Here is a 23,332-nt window from a genome sequence, read left to right as displayed (position 1 = left end):
CTGTAAGTATTCTTCAGAGAGGGTCAAACAATAACTTCCCTCAGAAGAAGACAGCCCTGTGACATCCTATAGCACCTTCTGAGTTAGGTAGTATCACTGTAACATACTACTTCAAAGTATGCCTCCTTCCATAAAACTACTTTTCAGATTTATGAGAGAGACACAGTAAGTCGAAATATACCATTTACACTATGTTCCCTCCAGACAAAACAAATACAATAGATCAAACTCATTTAAATCTGTAGATATCTCAGTGTCTGAAAGTGACCAGTGGTAGGTGTCTAAGGAAAAAGGCAGATGCATAGGAAAGCAGCAAACCCATGCTGAATTTCCTGCCATATCCTGTCATCTCCCAGAAACCTCTGTGGCTCAGCAGCACCCTGTACCACAAGCAGCAGCTCTGTCTTAAATAGCTCATGATAACGTTTCTTTCCATACTGTTGTCCATTTGCTTCCTCAGCCCCTCTGAATTTTTGACATCCACACCACCCCGAGGCAATGACTTCCCCAGCTTGCTAGCACGGCCTGTGAAAAAGCCCCTTCTGCCTTTTCCTGGTGGCCTGCCACCACGTCACGCAGGAACAAAAAGGCCTCGCTCTTGGCCACACGGCAGAGCAAGCTGTCGCTCCCCTTTCCCACTTACCTGGGTTACACAACCGCACTCTTCCACACTCGCTGCTTTTCCAGCCCACAGAGCTCCTGGCTGTGGAGCTGGTGTGCCTTCAGAGCCCACTTCATTCCTTTCTCGTCCTGCTTGCACTACTCTGTGAAGTGTTTGGAGCACCTAGAGCAATCAAACCTTGTGTTCTATTGTGCCTTCTGGCTTTCCCGTACAATCACAATTTAAATATTACGTTTAAAAGCTTTTATAAGACCTCTTGAATTTTAAGGGTCAGCTGTATTCTTCCATTTTGCTTTAGATGAAGCCCATTTCTTCTGCGCAGCTTTTCTGAATCCCAAATGTTTACTCAGTTAATAGTCCAGATTTTGGGGGGGGGGTTAGACTCTGTTTTTTGTAGGCCACACAGATTGTGTACAGAATGTTAATGAATGTTTCATGCAGATCTTGTAGATCACGCACCTAGGAAAACAATGCATTCCTCTTTGTTAAAATGGTCACATTAAGACTAAGAGAACTAGGTTATGAAAAAAGGTAAAAATTGCAATGGCTTGCAAAACCTCTATTTTCTGAGAAAAATCTTGGAAAGACTTTCTCTTTTATGCTTCAATGACATCCATGCTGCTGTTCCAGATCTTGAAGGCCTGGGAATAACAGTCAAGTTTACAGAACACTGATGCGTTCCTGAGGTGCTTGCTCACGACAGGCTGATCTCTACACAAGAGCTTTACTATTATGTAGCTACCTAAGAAACTGACTGTGGTTGCATATAATAACTTTCTCCATATCTCAGAACAAATGAGAACAAATGAGCGCATGAGAACAAAACAGGACATTTTGGTATCTAAGCTTCTGAAAGAACTCTGAAATTTTGAATACTTTTTGAAATAAAAGAACATATAGTGATTTAATCAGGATGATGCTTTTGGTTTTCAGACATCTTTTGCTAATCTATCGTTCATTCCTTCATTACGGTATCTCTAAGAAGAATGTCCAGATACGTATCGTAGAAGTACAATGATAATTTCTTTATATTATTATTAAATATATGTCATACCCCAAAGGTATTTCTATCTGAATTTTTGGAAAAAACACTACATCTATTTTGTAATCCCTTTTCATGAAAATATAAAGATGACATGATTATTTAACTTTGCATGAAAAAAACTTTCAGGTTTAATATTTAGTATATAGCATTGCAGCCACCTGTAATGAATGATTTCACATATTGCCTACAAAATGTCAGAGAGAGAAAAATAAAAGGTTACTGAAAAGTTAGAGGAAACTATGCAGTGCAGCTAAGCTGTCAGAGGGCTCAGTAAGGACATGCAGTATTCTATCTGGAATGAGGTTAATCCTGATGAGAATGTACTGCAACATTCTGCAGAAGGAGTAGCAGCTTTTCAAGTGTGTATGAGTGAAATGTTTTCCACTGTGATAATTTATCTAAGGCTGTACTATGCCCAGCCTGGCCTGTGGCATTGTAAAGTCCTTGGTCATACAATACTGATGTCAAACAGGTGCGAGTCACTCAAAGAAATTTTAAATATGATATACTCCATAAAAAGCTGCAAGACCCAGCTTGCATTCTAGATAAGCAATATCCATTATGTTTTGCTCAGCCATTCATGCTAGATTAATTTAAAAATAGAACGTGAACTCATGTTCATTCCAGAAAATAGAAGTTTCAAAATAGGAAGTCAAATGAGGTTTCCATATGTTCAAAGAGAAAGGTCTTTAACTAAAATTTCAGAGTGTTGACCTAAGGAAAACAAGTAGAAATTCCCTCTTCCAACACAAATTTGTATTAAAACAAAAAGGAATACAATTAATGGCACAAAATACTATCTGCATAAATTGATGCCTAGGGAAATACACGTCTGAAGTCCTCTTTTAGATGCTTATGCCTTTAGAATCTATAGGATTTTTGGATTTTTATTTCAAACAGTTGTTTTATAAAGGTTTAATTTCATATTTAAAAGCTTAGCAGAATTTGTTTTCTTAAATGACTAAGTGTGCATTTTGTAATTCTCACGTATCTAAAGTGTAAGGTTACTACATTTTTTTAAACTCTGTTTCTGCATCTCTGGTCTATAAAATCAGGTATTAGCAGACAATGGTGAGACAATCAAAGGAAGGTAAAGCAAAAGATACCACATATAGCACTGACAATGACTAGATGTTTTTAAAAACTTCATCTTTTTTCAGCTTTTTCCTAAAAGTTACTGAGTTTTCTACTTCAGTGCTTAAATACAGAGATCCCATGTATGGCTCAGAACACCCAAGAGCCCAAGAGCTGATATCACTATTTTTGTTCATCATCAAGAGAATATAATAAGCTACATGTATCAATCTCACTTAGAAGCTTGTTACAAAAGTACTTAATGTACAGATTGATGAAAAATATAGTCAACGTAGACACTTCATACTGAAAGGTCCACTCTGAGTTGCTTACTAAGGACAAAACTATTGAGTCAAGGAATTGTTAATTGCAAATCAAAGTCAGAAACTCCCATCTCTTCTGCTACAGAAATTTTTATTTGTATCCAAAAGCATGAAACAAGATTTAATTGGGTCTTGACACTGATCTTGCTCTCAAATAACCTTGAAGAGTTATTTTGGGGAGAAAAGAAGTTCAACAGTTTAGGAACAAAGGGTGAAGTTATACCTTTAAGAACCTCTTAGAGAACTTCCCAAAAGATGGTTTATGCCTCTTCAGCTATGAAAACTGACTTGCTCTAGCAGAAGAGTTATTTTTGATATAATCTGAGACATGCGATCTATAGAAAGACAGGATCTCTCACAAGGTCTGTGTTAGAAAAGCTTTTATCATAACTTAGCTGACTTCAAGAGGACAAAAGAGCTTTCAGATTTAAATCTGATGTAAACAGATCAAGTGTTCCTCTGTCTGCTTCTTCATATGTCTTTAATGTGGTAACTTATTGCATATTTAGATGCCATAAATGCTCTTATTTGCTTGAGTTAAAGTTTCTATGTTACCTGTATGTACAACTTAATCAGCTATGAAATAACTGAACTTAATCAGCTGTGAAACAAGACAAGAACATATTTCACTATTTATCAAGTCAGAATCATGTAAATGAACATGTAATATTTACTTTGATTAATAATTTAGACATGAAATACAAGTCAGAAGTCTCAGAAAAAAGCTAACAATATAATGCTATTCCAATGAAGTAGAAAATTTCATATTTAAGGTGCTTTTTATATACTTAATATTGTTTTACTGAATGAGGCAGGCATTTTGTACCTAGAAGTTGAACAGACTTCCTGTATCAACAAATAGCAAAATCTTTACCAATTGAAATTCATTATTTAAATAAGAAAATCTATCTGATCACATGCAGATAACAAAGGAAACACTAGCCTAGAATTCTGTTATACATAGAAGGCCAGTGGAAGACACTATAACAAAAAAACAAAATTAGTAAACATTGAAAAAATAATACAAAAAAGAAAACTCAGTACAGATTTGACAGGTAAATGCCACTTCACAAATCTGTAAGTTGTTTTTGGAGACACTGAGCATGGGGTATTTGGTCAAAATACTCTGGTTGGATTTTAATAAGGCTTTTGACAAGGTTCTTGGGCTTTTAAAGAAATCAAAACATGATGGGATAGGAGGAAAGGTTCTCTTATGGTTGCTGACTGGTTGGTGCTCCATAAACAAAGACTCTTGAGTGAACAGTGAGTTTTTGCCTCAGAAGGTGGTGCGTAGTGAAGCCTGCCACAGATCTGTGTTTGAACTTTTCTCTGATCTGAATTAATGTTCTGCAATAGGAGGTGACAAACCAACGGGCAAACTTGCTGTAGGGGTTACAAAATTTGGCAGGTGACAACAGCAGTCACTGGTGAAGAGATGCAGTCCTTCTCAGGACTCAGTGGTATGTGCAGAGAGAGGCAAACAGAAATCCTTGCTACTAAATGCAGTGTACTAATGTATATAAGGCTAAGGTGCCACCAGCTTTACTTGTGTGATGCCAGGCTCGGAAATAGCTATTTCCACTCCAAAATGGAAATCTTGGAGTCACTGGTCCTCGGTCCATTCCAAACATCATTAGCGCCCAGCAAGTTGCAGCATCATCCAGGTGACATCACACCTCAAAATAAAGTGCGGAGTTGGAAACCACAGAGAGCAGTGCGCAGGCAGGACGAGAAAGGAATGAAGTGGGCTCTGAAGGCACACCAGCTCCACAGCCAGGAGCTCTGCGGGCTGGAAAAGCAGCGAGTGTGGAAGAGTGCAGTTGTGTAACCCAGGTAAGTGGGAAAGGGGAGCGACAGCTTGCTCTGCCGTGTGGCCGAGAGCGAGGCCTTTTTGTTCCTGCGTGACGTGGTGGCAGGCCACCAGGAAAAGGCAGAAGGGGCTTTTTCACGGGCCGTGCTAGCAAGCTGCGGAAGTCATTGCCTCGGGGTGGTGTGGATGTCAAAAATTCAGAGGGGCTGAGGAAGCAAATGGACAACAGTATGGAAAGAAACGTTATCATGAGCCATTTAAGACGGAGCTGCTGCTTGTGGTACAGGGTGCTGCTGAGCCACAGAGGTTTCTGGGAGTTGACAGAATATGCCAGGGATTTACTTTGTACTTTCACTGTATTTTCATTGTATTGTATTTTCATCTTGATATCCTGTGCAATTTGATTCACTCATTTAAAATAAAAAGGGTAATAGACGTAGGCAATGCAATAGAAGTGATAAAATTGTAGAAACACTTCTCTACAAAGTGAGATTAGACAGACTACAAAAGCTTAAGGGGAGACTTAAGGGGAGAACAGAATGAGAACATATACTAAAAGGGAGACTGTTTCTCCTCACAGCATTACTAGAGGGTACTAGATAGAATTATCAAATAGGAAGTAATTAAAAGAACGTTTAAGAAAATAGTATTTTTTCACTCATCTCTTTATCATGTTGTTACCATCAAAAATTTAATATGACTGATTTAATCTATTATGCTCTATGATGTTCTTGAGCAATAGATTTTTGGATCCTGTATACATATCACTGCATAACTAGCTTTTTCTTTAATAATCTTTTCAGTATATACCTGTGTTGGAGAAAAAATAGCAAATGAATTTCATTTGACCCAATATAGTTGTCCTTTTCATGTTATCATACAATTTAAAATTCCTTTTGTCTGAGGGTCTAATATTTTCCCATTTCCTTCTAAATATATATTCATTTTTTCCTGAGCTAAGATTGCCTTTTAATTTAAATGGTACTTGCCTCTCCTTGAAACTTGCTTCCAGACATCAAACTTCCTTCCCTTTCCTTTCACAGAAAGGGGGCATGAATCAAGTGAAAATGGCGATGTGAAATTTTTTCATGCACTCATTCTTGGGGAAACTGAAGAGATTAATCCGGCACAGTTTTTCTGAGGTCTCACTAAAACGGAAGTTGTGTTAACACAGAGCGTGTAAACACATGACCTTCATGAACTGAAGTACTCACAAGCTTAAGAACATGAGCTAACACACCACATTTTACCTAAATGTATTTGATTCTGACTACTACACAGGAAATCTTCATAATCCAATACAGAGAAAATCTAGCCAGCTGCTTTTCGTTTAGCCAAAAATTAACTCTCTTAAATTCTTCAGTACGTTCTGTTTAAATAGTAAACATTTGTGAAAACATCCTATTTATTCACATACTAATCATATTATTCTTAGCTCAAAAAACACAAAACCACTAAGTGACAATACTGCAACTGCAGTTTACAGTTTGTTTCAATTATATCTTATTTAATTAATTTGTTAGTATCTCTCCATATGAGAAAAAATGCTAGTCAGAATTCTTTTATTGGTGTAAATAGTATCTCTGTAGAAAATCATATTCTGAAAATATTTTCTTACAATATCTTCAAAAATAATCACAATTTTTGATCACAAAAAGGTAGTATTTTTAATACAATATTTAGATTGGCAGATTTGTATTTCATAACAGGTTTATCACAGTAATAATTTAATGTATTAATATTTTCATCATTTTGAGAAAAAATAAATCAGCTATCAGCTGTAATGTTTTATAAACAGAAATTCAACATCCAGATGTGTTTTGCATATTAAGGCATATTAATTTCTGCTTCTAATTATCTTATAGAAAATACATTGTTAGTATTATTTACATTACAATTTTATCATAAAAAATGCTCAGAAATGTACCCTCTTATAGGAAATAATCTAAATATAATAATTTACTTTCGGCCAGTTCAATTTATGTTAGTACCACAATTTTAAATATATTAGACCTTATGACAAATGTCACAACAAAAATTTTGTGACATGTTCATTTCTTTAATAATTTCCTCCCCACTCAAGATAATCCAGAATTTTTTTCCAATGGCTTAGTTTTTTTCAGCATAAGGTTTTTACTACTAAATATTTTCTACCAACAATTTTATTCTATCTTAGAAAAAAATTCTATCTTGGCTCTGCTGGGAAAAGTTTGTAAGATCTGATCTACAATATTCTGCTCTTCTGCCTTCTTGTGTCTTGAGACCAACAAATTGGAAATGATTGCTAAAATCAAGCCACGTAATTAGACAGCATAACATCTAATATACTCCTTTTGTCAGCTTGCCAGAAAGAGAATTTCAGTAAATGATACATTACACCACTTTCAAACAAGTCTGTTAATGATGATAAAGAAGTTGTGCAAAACCAAGCAATTAATCCTTTGGAAGCTTTCCACTGAAGGTACTACTAAGGCATCAAGAAATGCACACATAAACAAATCCTTTGTGAATATTCGACTTTAGGTTAGTGCATTTTGTTCTAAACTCACCTGCAGTTAACGTCTTTCCTATCATTTATTCTTCACTAAAATAATGTGTTTATTTTAATGAAGGAACAATCAACAATTATTCATAATGGTAAGACTCAAGAAAAATACATTCATATTATTTCATTTTTTAAAACATATTCAGAGGTATTCCATTTGTTTTCAGGGGCTAGATATTGATTTAATGGCTTATGAAGACACAGTATTTTTTTGCTTGCACTACAGGGACAGAGTAGATATTGCAATATTCTGGTATTAATAACACATTGGAAATGAAGAGGAATGGTAAGCAAAAATTTATGCTGCAGCTTGTGAAAAATGTGAGATGTCAAAAGGTTGTTACTGAAAATATTGATAAGCTCTGGGCAGATTAGTATAGACTAAAAAAAACAGCTACAGGTTGAGAATATTTCTGTTAAAAGATCAATTGCTTACATTACTATCGACTTACCTTAAAGCAAATCAGTTGTAAACACAGCAGAATTTGCAACTTACACATAAAATAGTATAAAATTAAACTGCACCACTCAGGAAAGGATCCTCACAATATGAGGATCTATAAAATCATGTATGTATAAGTGGATTTTTATTTATACAACTTCTTCTTTTCAGTTTCTTCTGTACATTTTTGCTTCCTTTACAGCTCAACTTTCTTTCCAGATGCTATCCCAGTACAGCAGAAGGGTTTGTCTATAGCTCAGATAATCTATGATACTTGAAAATACCTGAAATATTCATTACAGAACTTAAGTACAGATCTTTAAACCTCAAAAGTAGGAGACAACCAATAAAAAATGTTCAGTCTGTGCTCATTAAAATGGAATACTCTTTGAAGAACAGTCACGGATAATTAAGACAATAAAAGTCATTAATTGAAGGTAAAGGTGATTTATAGATCAATATATTTATTCTTTAGCACAGCATTACAGCCTACTAAAAATCAGAGGTTTACAAAATCTCACCTCCTTAATCCAATTATCTAAAAGACAAGATGATTGAATTAAATTTTGCTAGTTTAACTGATTATAAGGCTATGTAAAAATACTTTATTAAATCAAGAATGGCTTCTGGGCCAACAAAAGCTGTGAGATTAATTCAAATTCAGTAATTTGTTTGAAGTCTTTCTTCTCTCCCCAAAGGAGAAAGTGAGAAAGAGAGAAACTAAGAATAATTCAACACTTTTCCAAATAAATAATAATTTTCCTTTTCCAAAAGGTAAATTAGCTTTGTTTGGCCGGGTATTTTAAATACAAGAAGCATTCAGAAGGGCGAGTTTTTTTGCCTTCTAGACTTTGGTTAATATATTTCCCTGAAATTTTGTTTAACCACCAAACTAGAAGTATCAAGAATGTTCATGGCTTTATTAAAACCCTTTATGGTTCCAGAGTTGTCTTTCCTTTACACAGTCCCAGTAAAAGTATCATTCACTTCATAAATCTCTCTCATAAGCCAGTATCTTTTCCACTATATGCACTAACTACATTTTAAATTGAATTAAGCTTGTTTTTAATAAAGAATGTTATACTGAGGTGTTTATAATTGCTGTTTTATAAAGTACAGGTTGCAGTTCATGCCAGAATATGGACTTCTCACATGAGCACTTTATAACATTATTATATTAATTCAGATAAAGTTCAGTCACAACATAATATATTTACTAATGTCTAAATTGTCTCATCTGAGGCTAAAGGCAACTTTATAACAGGCTTAGCACAAACATGAAAAATACAAATCCTTTGCTAAAAATATAATTATCTCATGTAAAATGTTTGTTTATAGTCAGTGTAAACATTCATACACAATAAAAAGAAAATACATTGTGAAAGTAGCAAATGTCAGCACCACATATAATTGCCAGCTCAGATGACAACTATTCAGCCCACACTGACAACATACCTAGACATAATAACCTGTTATTGTAGTACCAGATGATGGCTCTGCAATCACCAGATGTGCAAAAGATTTGTTCTAGAATCAACTATAATATGAAATCTTTTTTAATACATTCAGATTACATGCTTATTTCAGAGTACCTTGAAGTATAAATGTGAGCTTAGATGTAACAAAAAAAAAAATGTTTATGCAGGCTTAATGGAAAGGAACTGTGGCATTCTGACTGACTTTGGAGTTACTTAAAAAACAAAGCAAAATGAAAATACCAATTTATCCGCATCACAATAGTACAAAAAAACTAGAATCTTAAAAGATATTACTGAAGAATAGAAAAATATCAAATTTTTGCAACTGAACCACAGTAACTTTACAGCTCTGGTATATATATTTAGGAAGCATAGAAAACTTTGGATATTTATTTAGATATTTTAGATGAATGTTTGTCCAAGGATATAATATTTGATGTGGATTCCTTTTCTTTTTTTCAAGATCTGTGATAACAACTGAATAATTCCTCATTTTTCATTTCTGCTTTGTTGTTCCAGTGTTACAAACACCATATGCCTTTTTAAATTCTGGATTTTGTGCAGTTAGATTACTCACTTGTACAAATAGGAACATGAAATCAGTGTGCTTCCAGACTTTTTTTTTGTTATCTTTTGCACGGATATTCATTCTAGGTTAAGTGGAAGGCTACTGTGACAGCAACGTATACAAATTAAATGATTTAATGAGGCATTGCAAGTAAAACCTCTAAAAATTAGTCATCAGGATGGATTTCATTCTTATTCCTTTTATCAGACATCAATAAATTAATGCATTGTGTAGGTATAGATAGAGTACCACCCAGTCACAAAGGTTCCATCACTGTGACTTTCCTTTTCCAACTTAATAAACATTTGAAAAGGAAAATGTAATTGCTGTTGAAGTTTCTTAAAGTAATCTATCACCTTGTTTTAATGTTTTTCCAGCTCAAATCCTGCATTCAGCAAAGGTGAAAAAATAAGGGTAATTCAGGTGCCTAAATGCATCCCTCTAGTGCAACCTGAGATGCCCCAGGGTATCTGAGATATCTGCATGGGAAGAACAGATGTGCTGTCAGAGGCAGAGTCCTCCTGCCTCCCTGGGATGGCAGCTGGAGGCCAGCAAAAGCCCTTAGGGCATTCCAGCTGACACCTGCAAATTATGTACATTTATGTTTATTTAACTCTCTCCTCGCATAGAAAGGTTTTCAGATGACAAACTACAGAGCTCTTGTTTCCCAGATGAGGCACAACTACTCTCTCTCTCTCTCTCTCTTTGTGTATATGTATACATGTATTTATATTTATATCATCATATATCAACACATATGAGTAGGTATATATCATCAAGAATGGCTGAAATACATGACAATTTATGTAAATTATTAATTCTATATATAGTAAATGAGAGTGGAGAGCCCTGAAGACTTTCATAATAGTCCCAAAATACAGGTCCACAACTCATTTAATTTTCGTTCTTCAAAAGTAATAAACCTAAAGAAGCAGTAAAGCTGAGGCAGCAGAGATTATGTGCAGTACGGGGAGGGGCTCAAAAAGGTAAGAGCAGCATAACTTAAGAGACGTGTTTTAGAGACATTAGTGCTTTCTGGTCCAGATAAACTCTCTCTTTTTTAGCTGGTGCAACATCTCGTGAGTGATTTTTTTTTTTTTTAAGTGAAATCTTTGCAAGAAGCCAACGCATTTCTGTAAGCACTGCAGAGTTGCTTGTAACATTCAGGTTCTTGGCAGAAAGTCCTTACCTACATCCATTGTATATGTGTCCAAGGAAAATGATGCAATTTCTCATGAACTGGTATTTTTACATGCAAGCCTAAGCCCTAGTATCTTAAACTTTCATATTCTTTCTACACTTTGCAGCTTTCCCGCTTGTTTAACATGAGCAAATTAGGATTTTTATATAGATGAAGATATTTATGGTCAATCTGGATTCTTTACAATTGTATCAGTATGTTCTTGGTTCATTAACATCTCTGAAAAGCATTCTACAGAATTGAAACAGTATATATATGCACATATATACACAAAAACGCATATATAATGTGAAATAACTTTTCTTCATTTTGAAAATAATATGGTTAAAGAATCTAAATACATATATATATATATATATGTATTTTCATATGCATGTATATATGTTTAATCAGGTTACATGCATGTATTTTCAGCAGGGTAACTGTTAACAGGAAATAGGAGTAGTGCCTGAAGTGCCTGTGAATTAGACACCCTAGAGTAAACACCTGTTACAACTTTAACAGGATTTCATGTTCTATTTTTGCCCTTTTTTTTTGTCCCCCCCCCTCCACTTGCCATTAGGAATGAGAATGCCTAAATACAGGCTACAATCTAATAGCGTATTTTTTTATTGCTGGGAAGTGAATTCATCATGAAAGCCTCATAAAAATGCTCTGGCTGTGGTAAAATATATATATTGAAAAATTAATGTATAAGCAGTTTAAAAGGAAAACTATATAACCTGTAAATAAAGGGGAAAAAATGCTGAAAAAACATGATGAATCTGACTATACACAGAGTTATAAACAATGAAAGTAAAAACTATCTTCCTTTTAAGTATTAGATGTTAACTGATGATGTTTCTAGTGAAATGGAAAAAAGTTAATTATGAGAGATTACTTCCTGTATATTTTAGGTAAGAAGAAATTTGTATATTAAATAGTAGCTTCAGAGGTAAGTTATCAGAAAAAAGAAAGTACATCATCACTTCCCACATATCCACAGTATAGTCTGTGTGAAGAACTGCCCAAATATCAACCCAGCACAAAATGCATTGTCTTTTGTGTTAGTAGTACAGTAAGCTGAAAGCTCTGGAAAAGTTCACAGTAAGAAAAGAAACATTTCAAGTTGATCAAGTAAAGAAAAAAAACAAATAGGAAATATGAGTATGATTTACCTTTAGAGACTGTTTTTCAGGAGAACCTAGCTGAAACTGTAGAGTATTTTAAAATGTTCTCTCGTATATTCTTTTATTCTCATATCTGTATATCTAATACAATTATTTTAGAGATCTCAAAGTGAAGAACTGAGGGATATCCCAGATCGTCCCTATTATTTCATGTCAAAATATTTTTTTTTTCATACATTTTTATCCTATTGCTCCCTATCAAGTTTGACTGCCGCCAAATACTTATGGACAAGTTATATGTACAATGCTAGTCTGTTCTCAGAAAATCCTTGCTTTTCATAACTAAATTTGTTGGGAAGTCCTCTGATATGGTTAAGACTTCCTCACTGGCATATTAGTAAGGTTAAATTTGGAAGTAGGAGCTTCAGTAAGCTGGAAAACTGAAAAAATAATGCAATATCAACCAGACAGATTTTCTGGAGCAGCACAGTGTAATAAAACGTAAACATGACCTCATGTTTATACATCAGAATGAAAAGGAAATGATTACTTGTTAAGTGAAGCTCGTAAAAATTAAGGGAGTACAGTCATGCATCCAAAGAAATACTTCAAAAAGCCAAACAGCAATGAAAAGAGACCAAGAGCTTAATAGAAAATTTATGTAGAAAAAGCATGGAAGCAACTATAGTCTGCTCAAACAAAAAGTGATCAAAATGTATTCATATTAAAATAATATATTAGAATAATATGTATATAGTTTGATCAGACATTATCAGATACATGTATAGCAAGTAGGCTGTTAGCTATGCTCACATATAGAATTTGCTAAAAGGAAGTACTACTTCTACAGATTAAAAAGAGTGATACCTGTGAATGCCTTATGAATAACTTTCATCAAAGGTCCAAAGAATCAAAGACTAAATCATCTGCCCCATGCTGTGTGTAAAGTAGAAAAAGTCAGTGTGATTAGGAAGAGTTTCTATCTACCCTTCATATGACTATGAAAGAGTTGCTCAGCAAGAAAATGAGAACAGGTCACAAGGGTGGTGAACTGGAAGCAAACAAGGAGAGGGGGCTTGGATCCAGAATAACAGGAAACTCATGACTTCACTGTTTTCTGCAGGCAGAAAACATTAAGTCTGCTAAGTAGCTTGATTGTACTGACGTCTCATCACAATATCAGCATTTTTTTTTCAGAGTTGGTTTTAAAATGAAGAATATAATAATTTATAAACACCATGCAGACGTACCAGTGTTATCAACTAGAAAACATTATTTTGTCTCTTGACATTACATAAAAATCACTGATGAAGAATAAATGAATGAATAACTGTCATTTACAAATATCCTCCTAATAATATTCATAATATGGAACTCAGGCTAACAACAAAAAGCATTTTTACTTTACAAATATCAAAATCCATACTGCTTCAAACAGTTTAGCACACTGTGGTAACGTTAGTAGCAGAAATCAGAAGTAGTTGATCAGAAAACAAGTCAGAAGAAAAGCTCCTCATACCTTTGCCACTGCATCAAGTAAAACACCCTTTCTTCTTGCAATTAAGTACTGTTTCACAGCTTATTAGGAACACTGGCCACCTACAGAACTCATTATACTGACGTATTAGCACACACTGCAATGTCTGGCAGGCAGCATGTGCCCGATTGTAACTATCTGTAGTGAAAACGAAGACATTATGAAAGAGAAAATGATCTGTTTCCTAAAATGTTCTGTGAGTATGTGGTAACTTACTGTGAGGTTACTGGGGTGCGAAGGGAATCTATTCCCCATCGCCATCAAGATATTGGCCTCAATTCAATCATTCTTCTTAGGATGCACATGACCAGAAATACCAGAATGACTGAAAACTTTGGAAGTTCCAGTAAGATTTAATTTGAAATGCAGCTATTCTCATTTCACTACCCCTACATTATTTTGACATAGGAACAAACAGAGGCAAAGAAAAGCCGTGAATTCCATCAAGACATGTCATTAAAACACAAGAAATTGGAAGGTTCCCATACATCACTTAAATTTTCACATCTACTTAGTGTAGAATGAACCTCTTTTCCCTCTTTGATGGTGGAAAGTTATTTTACCTTTCTACTTGAATGCATTTCTATGTATTATACCAGCACAGCCACTGTACCCAGATTCCTGAATGGCTAACATGCTGCTCATGTTCTTTACTTACATCCATCATTTTGTTTTCCAGTCAGTCTAATAGTCAGTCAGTGTTTCTCACCTTCCAATTTACATTCTGCATCATGTTCACCATTAAAACTTCTACAATTGCTCTTTTCAGGGATTAGTGTTATCTCTCTTGGCTTGCTTTATCTTAGTGTATCTCTCCAAAGTGTCATTCATAGAAATGCAGACCAATTTCTTAATTCCTCTGACACTGAAGTATGTGCTTTTCCCTCCGTAACAGTTTAGCAGCAGAACACTTCACTGATCCAAATACTATGATTCCTAAAAGGGCACAATAATTTCAAAGTAAAGGCCTATTATAAACATAATTAATTAATACACAGTTTATTATTCAGAGTTGTATTTTAATAACCCCATGAATGACATTTATAGTCTCAAAATTAAGAAACTTGGATATTTATTTTGGTGTTAATCATTTAACTTCATTTTCACATCATTGCGTACAGTAATCGTGAAGCGAAGATATAATAAAAATACCTCATGCTGTCATATATACGCAATTCTCATTAAAATAGGCAGCCCAATGAATGAGCTGATCCAAAATCACAGGGTGTTTGAGTAATAAGTTACAAGTACTGTCACTTATATGATACTTACTATGCCTTAATTTAAATTTGCCAGGCCTGAATTTCTCTGAAAGAAAAAGTAAAGTAAAAATTAATCAGTTGAAGTCATGACCTTCAATCTTTTTTTTTTTTTAAAAAAAAAAGAACTGAATATTAAGCGTAAAGTCTTTTAGAACATTTTGTAACCTAAGTCTACAGGCTTGGGAGACAGGAGGACTAACGTGGAGAAAGAAAGGTATCACTTTCAGAGTTTATAATACTGACTAAGGATGCGCAACACCCACATTAACACTTTTCCTTTATTTTATTCAAAGTGATAAATGTTGCGATGTGTGGTCTACAATATATATCACATCTCTTATTCCTCCCTGGTAGAATGAATTTATGTTGCAGTCCCAGCAGATCATCCTTGCCAAAATGAATCAGCCCCTCTAGGTTACTTCTGATATATGAAAACAATTGCCTGCATGTAGCTTTCTTGAGACACAAATACAGAATGCATCACAACAGCCCAAGATGACCAATTATCTCAGAAATACAACAAACATTTGAGAAATGGACTCTCTAAATCAATTCCCATTGAAGCTAAAATTTTACGTTCTGTATGTTCTTTTCTTCAGCCATGGTACCTGCTTTGGGGGAATACCTTTGCCAGTCTCCCTGTGTGCTATCAACAGCTGTTCATTAGAAAGAAAATACCCCAAATAATTCTGCTAATACACTATGAAGGAAAAAAAAACTCTTCTTGGTAATAATAGTTAAAATAGTCTTTTTTATAAGCATATTTTTCTATATTTACTGTATAAATCCGATTTTATACAGTCTAATTCTCTGAAACACCAACAGATTTCTGGATTTCTTACATGAACAGAGGATGGAAAGACTGTGCATTATCCATAAAAAAAAGGAAAGAAGAATATTGTTATTCTCCCCCCCCCCCCCTTTTTAATAAGAATCTCCCTCAATCTCCTCATACTAGGAATCTTGATTTACTGAGTTTAGCATCACAGTAAAAAAAAAATTTCTCACCTCCAAACCTTAATGTTTCTTCCCCTTCTCCCACTGCTTTCAGTCCACACTGACACAGCATGGTATATCTCTGTCACTGCTGATTCTGCATATGTTCTGATTTTGTGCTTCTGACTATTCAGTACAGAACCTGGTGAGGTGTTTGTTTTGCTTTGACTCTATTTAACCCATTACTCCTGCATGCAAAGTAACTAATAACATATGAAGAGAAATTAAAGCACTATACTGCAATTCACTGGTTAAAAATGTTTTAATTTTATTTACAAGCTTAATGTATTAGTAAGTTGATTTTGCATATATCACTCTGTAAGAGAAATGTCAGGAAGATTTCTCTCTTAATAAATACAAAGACATGAGGTACTGCTTTTATTAACCATTCAGATAATTAAAAGTGTATTAACAAATATGCACTGCAGGTATACACTACAAATATTCTCCAACTATTCTCTTTCTCTCTCCCATCTAGCTCTACACTAAATACATAACAGTTCCAGAAAACACTAATCCTCAGATGAAGGTTTACAAGTAGCCTAAGAGGTAGTGTATTTCACAGTAGCATTTCAGTAACTGTACAGTTCAACAGCAGAATCTGCTTCACCAGATAATACTAACTAAATTAAAAAAAGAAAAGAAAGAAAACAAAAAAGAGTAAAAATGGCAAAAAATTCTTTCATTTGGTAAACAAAGAATAAAAAAGATTAATGGCGTGGAAAATCTACAAGATTTTGAGCCACAGTAGTAGATGTGGGCTTCCAAAACATGAGCTTGATCCCACAAATGTTATCAGCAGTTAGACAAACTGCCTCCACTTAGCAAATTAATAAGGGACAAAAGAAATAAGAGGTTGTCCATTGCGAGAGAGAGAAGTGTGTAGCAAAACTAAGTGAGTACAGAAGCTTATGTATAAGATCATCTTTTACAATTAATCTATGAAATTGTGTAATGTAATCAGATCCTTCAATACATTCAAAATAGCTTTAATTTTTGTTGGTCAACACAGCACAATTAAAACGCAAAGCTGAAAAGTTTTGTTTGACAAGTTTTTTATTATGTTTAGTCATACATTTTTCAAGAATAAAATGAGGAAAACACTCACTGCAGAAGTACAAGTTAGTAAGATGCCATTAGAAACATTTACGAATAGGACAGAGCATTGCTACAGCACAGGAGACAATATCTTCTATGAGACTTATAAACAGCAGGATGTGCCCACAAGTGCTGAGCAAGTTGGCTGATGTCATTACAAGGCCACTCTCAATCCTCATCTTTGAAAAATCATGGCAATCAGTAGAGGTGCTTAAGAACTGGAAGAAAATAAGTATCATTCCAGTCTTCAAAATGGGCAAGAAGGAAGGCCCAGAGAACTACAGGCCAGTCAGCCTCATCTCTATCACTAGAAACGTGATGGAGAAGCTCATCCTGGACACCATTTCCAAGGATGAAGGTCAACATGGATTCACCAAGGGGAAATCATGCTTAGTCAAACTGATAGCCTTCTATGACTGGCTTGGTCGTTGAGGAGAGAGCAATGGATATTGTCTACCTTGACTTCAGCAAGGCTTTCAACATTGTATCCCATAACATCCTCAGAGGCAAGCTCAGGAATTGCAGGTTAGATGAGCAGTCAGGCGGACTGAGAACTGAATGAACAGCAAAGCTCAGAGGGTTATTATCAGTGGCACAAAGTCTATTTGGAGGCCTGCAACTGACAGTGTCCCCCAAGGGTCAATACTGGGTCCAGTCTTGTTCAACTTATTCATCAGTGACCTGTATGAAGGGAAATAGTGCCTTCTCAACAAGTTTGCTGACAATACAGAACTGGGAGGAGAGGTTGACACACCAGAAGGCATGGTGTATCAGTCCCTTCCTTTCAGAAGGACCTCAAACAGTTAGAGTTGGGTTGAGAGGAACCTCATGAGGTTCAACAAAGGCAAGTGCAGTGTCCTGCACCTAGTGTCCAGCACTCATGAACTAGTACAGGCTAGGGGTTGACCTGTTCAAAAGCAGCTCTGCAGAGAAGGACCTGGGAGTCCTGTTGGGCAAGGGGAACATGAGTCAACAATTTGCCCTTGTGGCAGAGAAGGCCAACGGTATCTGGAGTGCATTAGGAAGAATGTCATCAGTAAGAGGAGGGAGGTGATCCTGCTGCTCTACTCAGCCTTGGTGAGGCCACATCTGGAGTACTGTGCCCAATTCTGGACTCCCCTGTACAAGGGAGACATGGAGCTACCGAAGCGAGTTCAACAAAGGGCTACAAAGACGATTAGCGGACTGGAGCATCTAGTGAGGATGTGATCACGTGAGGAAAGGTTCAGAAAGTTGAGGCTGTTTAGCTTAGAAAAAAAGAAGACTAGGAGGAGTTCTTATCAATCTGAATAAATGTCTCAAGGGAGGGTGTCAAGAGTATGGGGCAGAACTCTTTTCAGTGGTGCCCAGTGACAGATAAGAGGCAACAGGTACAAACTGGACACAGGAAATACAGGAAGTTCCATCTGAATATAAGGAAAAACTTCTTTACTGTGAAGGCAACAGAGCACTGGAAGAGTTCGCCTAGAGAGGTTGTGGAGTCTCCATTCCTAGAGAAATCAAAAAACTGTCCGGACAGGGTCCTGGGCAACATGCTCCAGGTGACCCTGCTTGAGCATGGGGGTTGGATTAGATGATCTCCAGAGGTTCCTTCCAACCTCAACCACTCTGTGATTCTGTGAAACACTTATGTCAAGATTTTGGCTTACAATATTGATTTCAGAAACTCTCCTTAACTGTAAAATGTTGCTTTTTTCTGTTTGTTTTGCCTTTCATATCTTAAAAAGTGAATTTTAAAAGCTAATTTTCCCTTTGTTTTCCATCAGCCCTACTTAGCACTACTGTCTTATACATAACTTGAATAATGAAACATCATTTTTATCACCCTTCCGAAGACAATGTACACATTGAAAATTATCTGTTTTCCAATTAAAGGCCAACATTTCTTCAGCCATATGGACGTTAGCTGACTTCAAGTACTACTCTGTAATACTCCAAAGTCTGAATTAAGCATGGCTGTCAGACCAGTCAGAAAAAATAATGACTGAACAAGTATACATGAGAAAATCTATTGTTACGTGCTGTTTCTAGTGAACGACCTATATATTTCTGACATTCATATTGACGGACAATGTAAGGAATTCTATCTGTAGAGATCTCATTCTGTGATTAAGAGCCAAGATTTTGCTACTAGATCTCTGAATCCAGTATATGTCATGAACTCTGAATTGCACTTTTTCTAAATATGCAACATACAATAGGAATAAAAAACAATTAAAGGTTTTCTGTATCTGGCAGATCACTTTCAACCACAGATCAGTATGTGATATTAATTCACATGACAATTCCATAACAACATAATTAATCCAATGAATTCAAGTTGACCTTATTTATAAAGGTGTAAGAATCTGAAATAAACTTTCTGTGTCCAAATTCCCCCTTTTAACTATGTAATCCTGCATTTTAACTTTGCTGGCCTCTAAACTCATACAGCTTAAATATTTTTCATTTGAAGTATTACATTTAATATGTTAAAAACATTAAATTGTATTCCGTGTCAAAGCTGGTTGTATTTGGAACCTTAATAAATGGCATCCTTTCATGTGGAGAGAAAGGAAGAAGGAAAGAGAACTCTAAATTGTAAGCTAATGGAGTGTAAAATTTTCATTATCTAAATCTGTTTGAGTGATAAAAGCCTGATCATCATCAAAAGTCCCTAGTTTTTATATTATTCTGCAACTTCACATAGATCAAATTATATACAATGCATTCTAAAAAATGATTTAAGAACAGGCTTTCTTTTATGCAAGCCTGAAATATATGATAGTGCCTTCTCTAAACAAGCTTGCTTTAGCATACTACTAAATGCTTCAGCATTAGTCTTTCCCTAAATAAACAACAGTACAAGTAAGGACAAATAGTAAACGTTTGTTTTCATTTTAAATCAATAGAATAAAGACACGTCCTTGGAAAATCAGAACAAAATTTAGAGATAAATGCATTATAAATAGAATTTGAATAATTCTGTAACACTTTTATTCAATATCTAAAAGCATTATTCTTTCTCCTTTCTTCAAATACCTTTTCTTAACACAATCAATCCCATCATTAAAATTTTTGTTTATGACCAAAAACTCAGATTATTTCAGAAGAAACAACAACTAATGAGGCTTCATTAATTAGGTTAACCAATGAACTTGCACCAGATGCTTATTTAATTGACAGACTGCAAAATAATATTTTTTTAAAAAAGTTTGAGTCTTCCCTCCCAACACTGTTGAATCTCATCATTAGCTACCAGTAAATAACCAGTAAATGTCTTGCTTACAGTATAGTCTAAATTGACTGAATACACTTTAAATTGACAGCAAAATTTAAACATGTTCATTTATACGTCCACACTTAAAGAGGACCAGGGAAGATGGTCATGCTCCTTCCCAGAGGAGTCACACGAAGACTGCTGCACTGTAGGTTTCAGGGCTTTAATTCTGCAAGCTCAATGTCGCCTTACAGGAAAACTTGTGAAGCACAAGTTTGTGGAAAATGATCAGAATTAGCTAAAGACTCATATGTTCCTAGTGCTCTGGTCAAATAGAATTTGATGGCAGTAACACATGCAGGTAAGAGGTCTGTTGAAATGGCTGCTTTGTCAAGTAGAGATCTACGGTGCTTTGTCACAAATGTACTTTTGTTTCCAGACAACTCAGAGCTCTGGAAAACAAACATTCTCTACGACAAAAATAGAAATTAAAATTACCTTGACAAATTGCAGAATACGCCCAGAAAGATGGAATGTTATTTATTAGAAATACAATCATTTAAGTCGAAATGATCCAAATGTTTTGCTATGCTTAGTGCAAGAATAATCAACTGCATAAATACAGGTTGGGGAGCAACTTGTCTGCCTTCTTTTCTCAGTGATTTCTGAACATTATACAGAGCTGTATGAAGAGGAACATAACTAGGAAGACATCGAAGGCCATCACTTAATTCTAGCTATGACTGGAAAGAACCAATGGAGCGCTAGGCCCAATTTTGGGCCTCTAAAAGAATAAATGAGAAGAGGTTAGAGAAAAGTAATAGGAATGAACAAAGCTTTCACCTACAGGTCCTGTAACAAAAAACTGGACTGGCTTAGCCTGTCAGCAGAGGACTGGGAAGAGATATAATAGTTTTCAAATGTGCAATAGGCTGTGTTACAAGGAGGAAAGGAATACTGTCTTTTCCTGTGATGAGGATTAATGAAACTGATGGACCTGATTTGCAATGGAAAAGATTTAGAAAGTGAGAAAAAGTACCAAAGCTATGATTTTGAAGTCAGTTTCTAAGAAGAGATTAGATAAACCAGTGATACACCTGATAGATGTATAATTGTAAAAAGATGTATAATCATCTTGCCCTTAGATGGGAAACGGATTATATTGTATCTTTGAGTTCGATGGTTCTGATTCCAGATGAAACTATGAGATTGTTCTTATCTCATAAGGAAACACTCTAAATAACTTATACTTTAAAGCTACTATCAAGTTGTACAGAGCTGACCCAAGTAAAATCTTCTGGTAATCTTATATTGTTAGAAGTACTTGTGAAATCACAGCCAAATTGTAGATAAGCAAGCATTAATTGAAACTTAGTTTAAAAATAGTTACTAGCTAGCTCCTCACAATTACAAAGTACACTGGAATGATGGCAGTCTATATTACAATATAGTTGGATAAAAGTGACAGAGGATTGCCATCTTTGGTGTTAAGACAATCTATCAGTCACAACTCACCAAGCCTCCACAAATAGCTCTGAAAGCAGATTTCTCCAAGGAAAGGAAGTATACTGAAAATATTTTGCAAGTATTAGTTCAAAAATATTCGATTAAGTTCTGAAAAATCTAAAACTGTTTTTTCTGTTAAAGTTTTCTCTACTGACACACTGCACTGCTAGAATTTTACTAATTGGAATTAATGACTTAAGTAGGATTCAGTTTTATCAAGTATTAAAAAGTTATGCAATTTTCAATGATTTATTTCTTGCATAAAAATCCTTCTGTCCTATTTACAGCTAAACATGAAAAGACCAAAATAGAAATTAGAACCAGTTACAAACTGAGGAAGAACTCAGGTTAAGTGAATAAACATAAAAAAAAAAAAAAAAAAAAGCTTTTCATTACGGATCTCCAAATAGCTTCTGAAACAAAGTGGTGTGCGTTCACCTCTCTTCAAATGCATTCCTACTTGCATGCCTATTCATCAATTAGGGTACAAGCAAACAACATTTCTCTCCCATGGGAAGTTTCAGAGTTGGTAAGGCAGATAAAGCATTCTGTTAACACAAAATCTGCAGGAATTTCCGATTCAAAAAGCCTCTTCCTCAAGTGAATAAACATAAAAAAAAAAAAAAAAAAAAGCTTTTGAAAGCTCTATCAAATTACAGAATAAGATTTTTATCTTTCAGTATTACTAAGTAATTATTACTACTGAAAAAGTAAATTCTATTTTAATGGAAATAATAAAATAACTATTGGGGTTCCAGTCTTTCAGGTCATTTGAAATCACTGTGTCAATGTTAAATGATGATAATGACCATTCTTTTTAATAAATCAGATTACATTGCAGCGTTGATAATGTCTTATTTGCTTGCATAGTTTATTTCACAAACAGTATCATTATTGCTTTACAGATTCGTCAAAAAAGCAGCTAGATAACAATAAACATGAATGATCATGAAGCCAACAGAAAGACTGTGGAATATCAACTAATTATTAAGATAAAAGACTTGATGTCACATTTAGACTTTTCAGTAAACTTTCAAGTCAACAAAACTTTGGTATAACCCTTGTGCAAGACAGGACATTTTAATAATTTAATTGTTTGGGGAACTAATGAGTATGTGATTTGCTATTCTGAGCTAGTAAAATAGGGAGCTGAAGAGATGTGCTAATTACCAGAGAAATCAAAACAGCTAAGTTAATTTAAAATTATTTTTATAAGAGCAGTACTGATCTGAAAAATGTTTATGAGATAAAATTGTAAACATATAGATTGCTCTTTGATTCTTTGAACAGTTGCAATTTTCAGGACCATTAAAGGCCATTTAATCGTGATTAAAGCAAAGTATGCTTTTCTCTGACATAGAATTGGCAAACATTACATAACATTTTTTTTTCTTTAATTAGATTTTTAATAAAATATATTCTAACATTTTTAATAATGTTGTATGTCCAGTATTAAAAATGATTGTTACTGATGGCTGTTCCAAAAGCAGCAATCCTACTAATTTCTTCCAAATTCC

Source organism: Rhea americana, unplaced genomic scaffold (genome assembly GCF_003343005.1).
Source record: "Rhea americana isolate MKP2758 unplaced genomic scaffold, rheAme1 scaffold_214, whole genome shotgun sequence".
NCBI classification, from domain to species: domain Eukaryota; kingdom Metazoa; phylum Chordata; class Aves; order Rheiformes; family Rheidae; genus Rhea; species Rhea americana.
Note: the sequence above shows the minus strand (reverse complement) of the source record.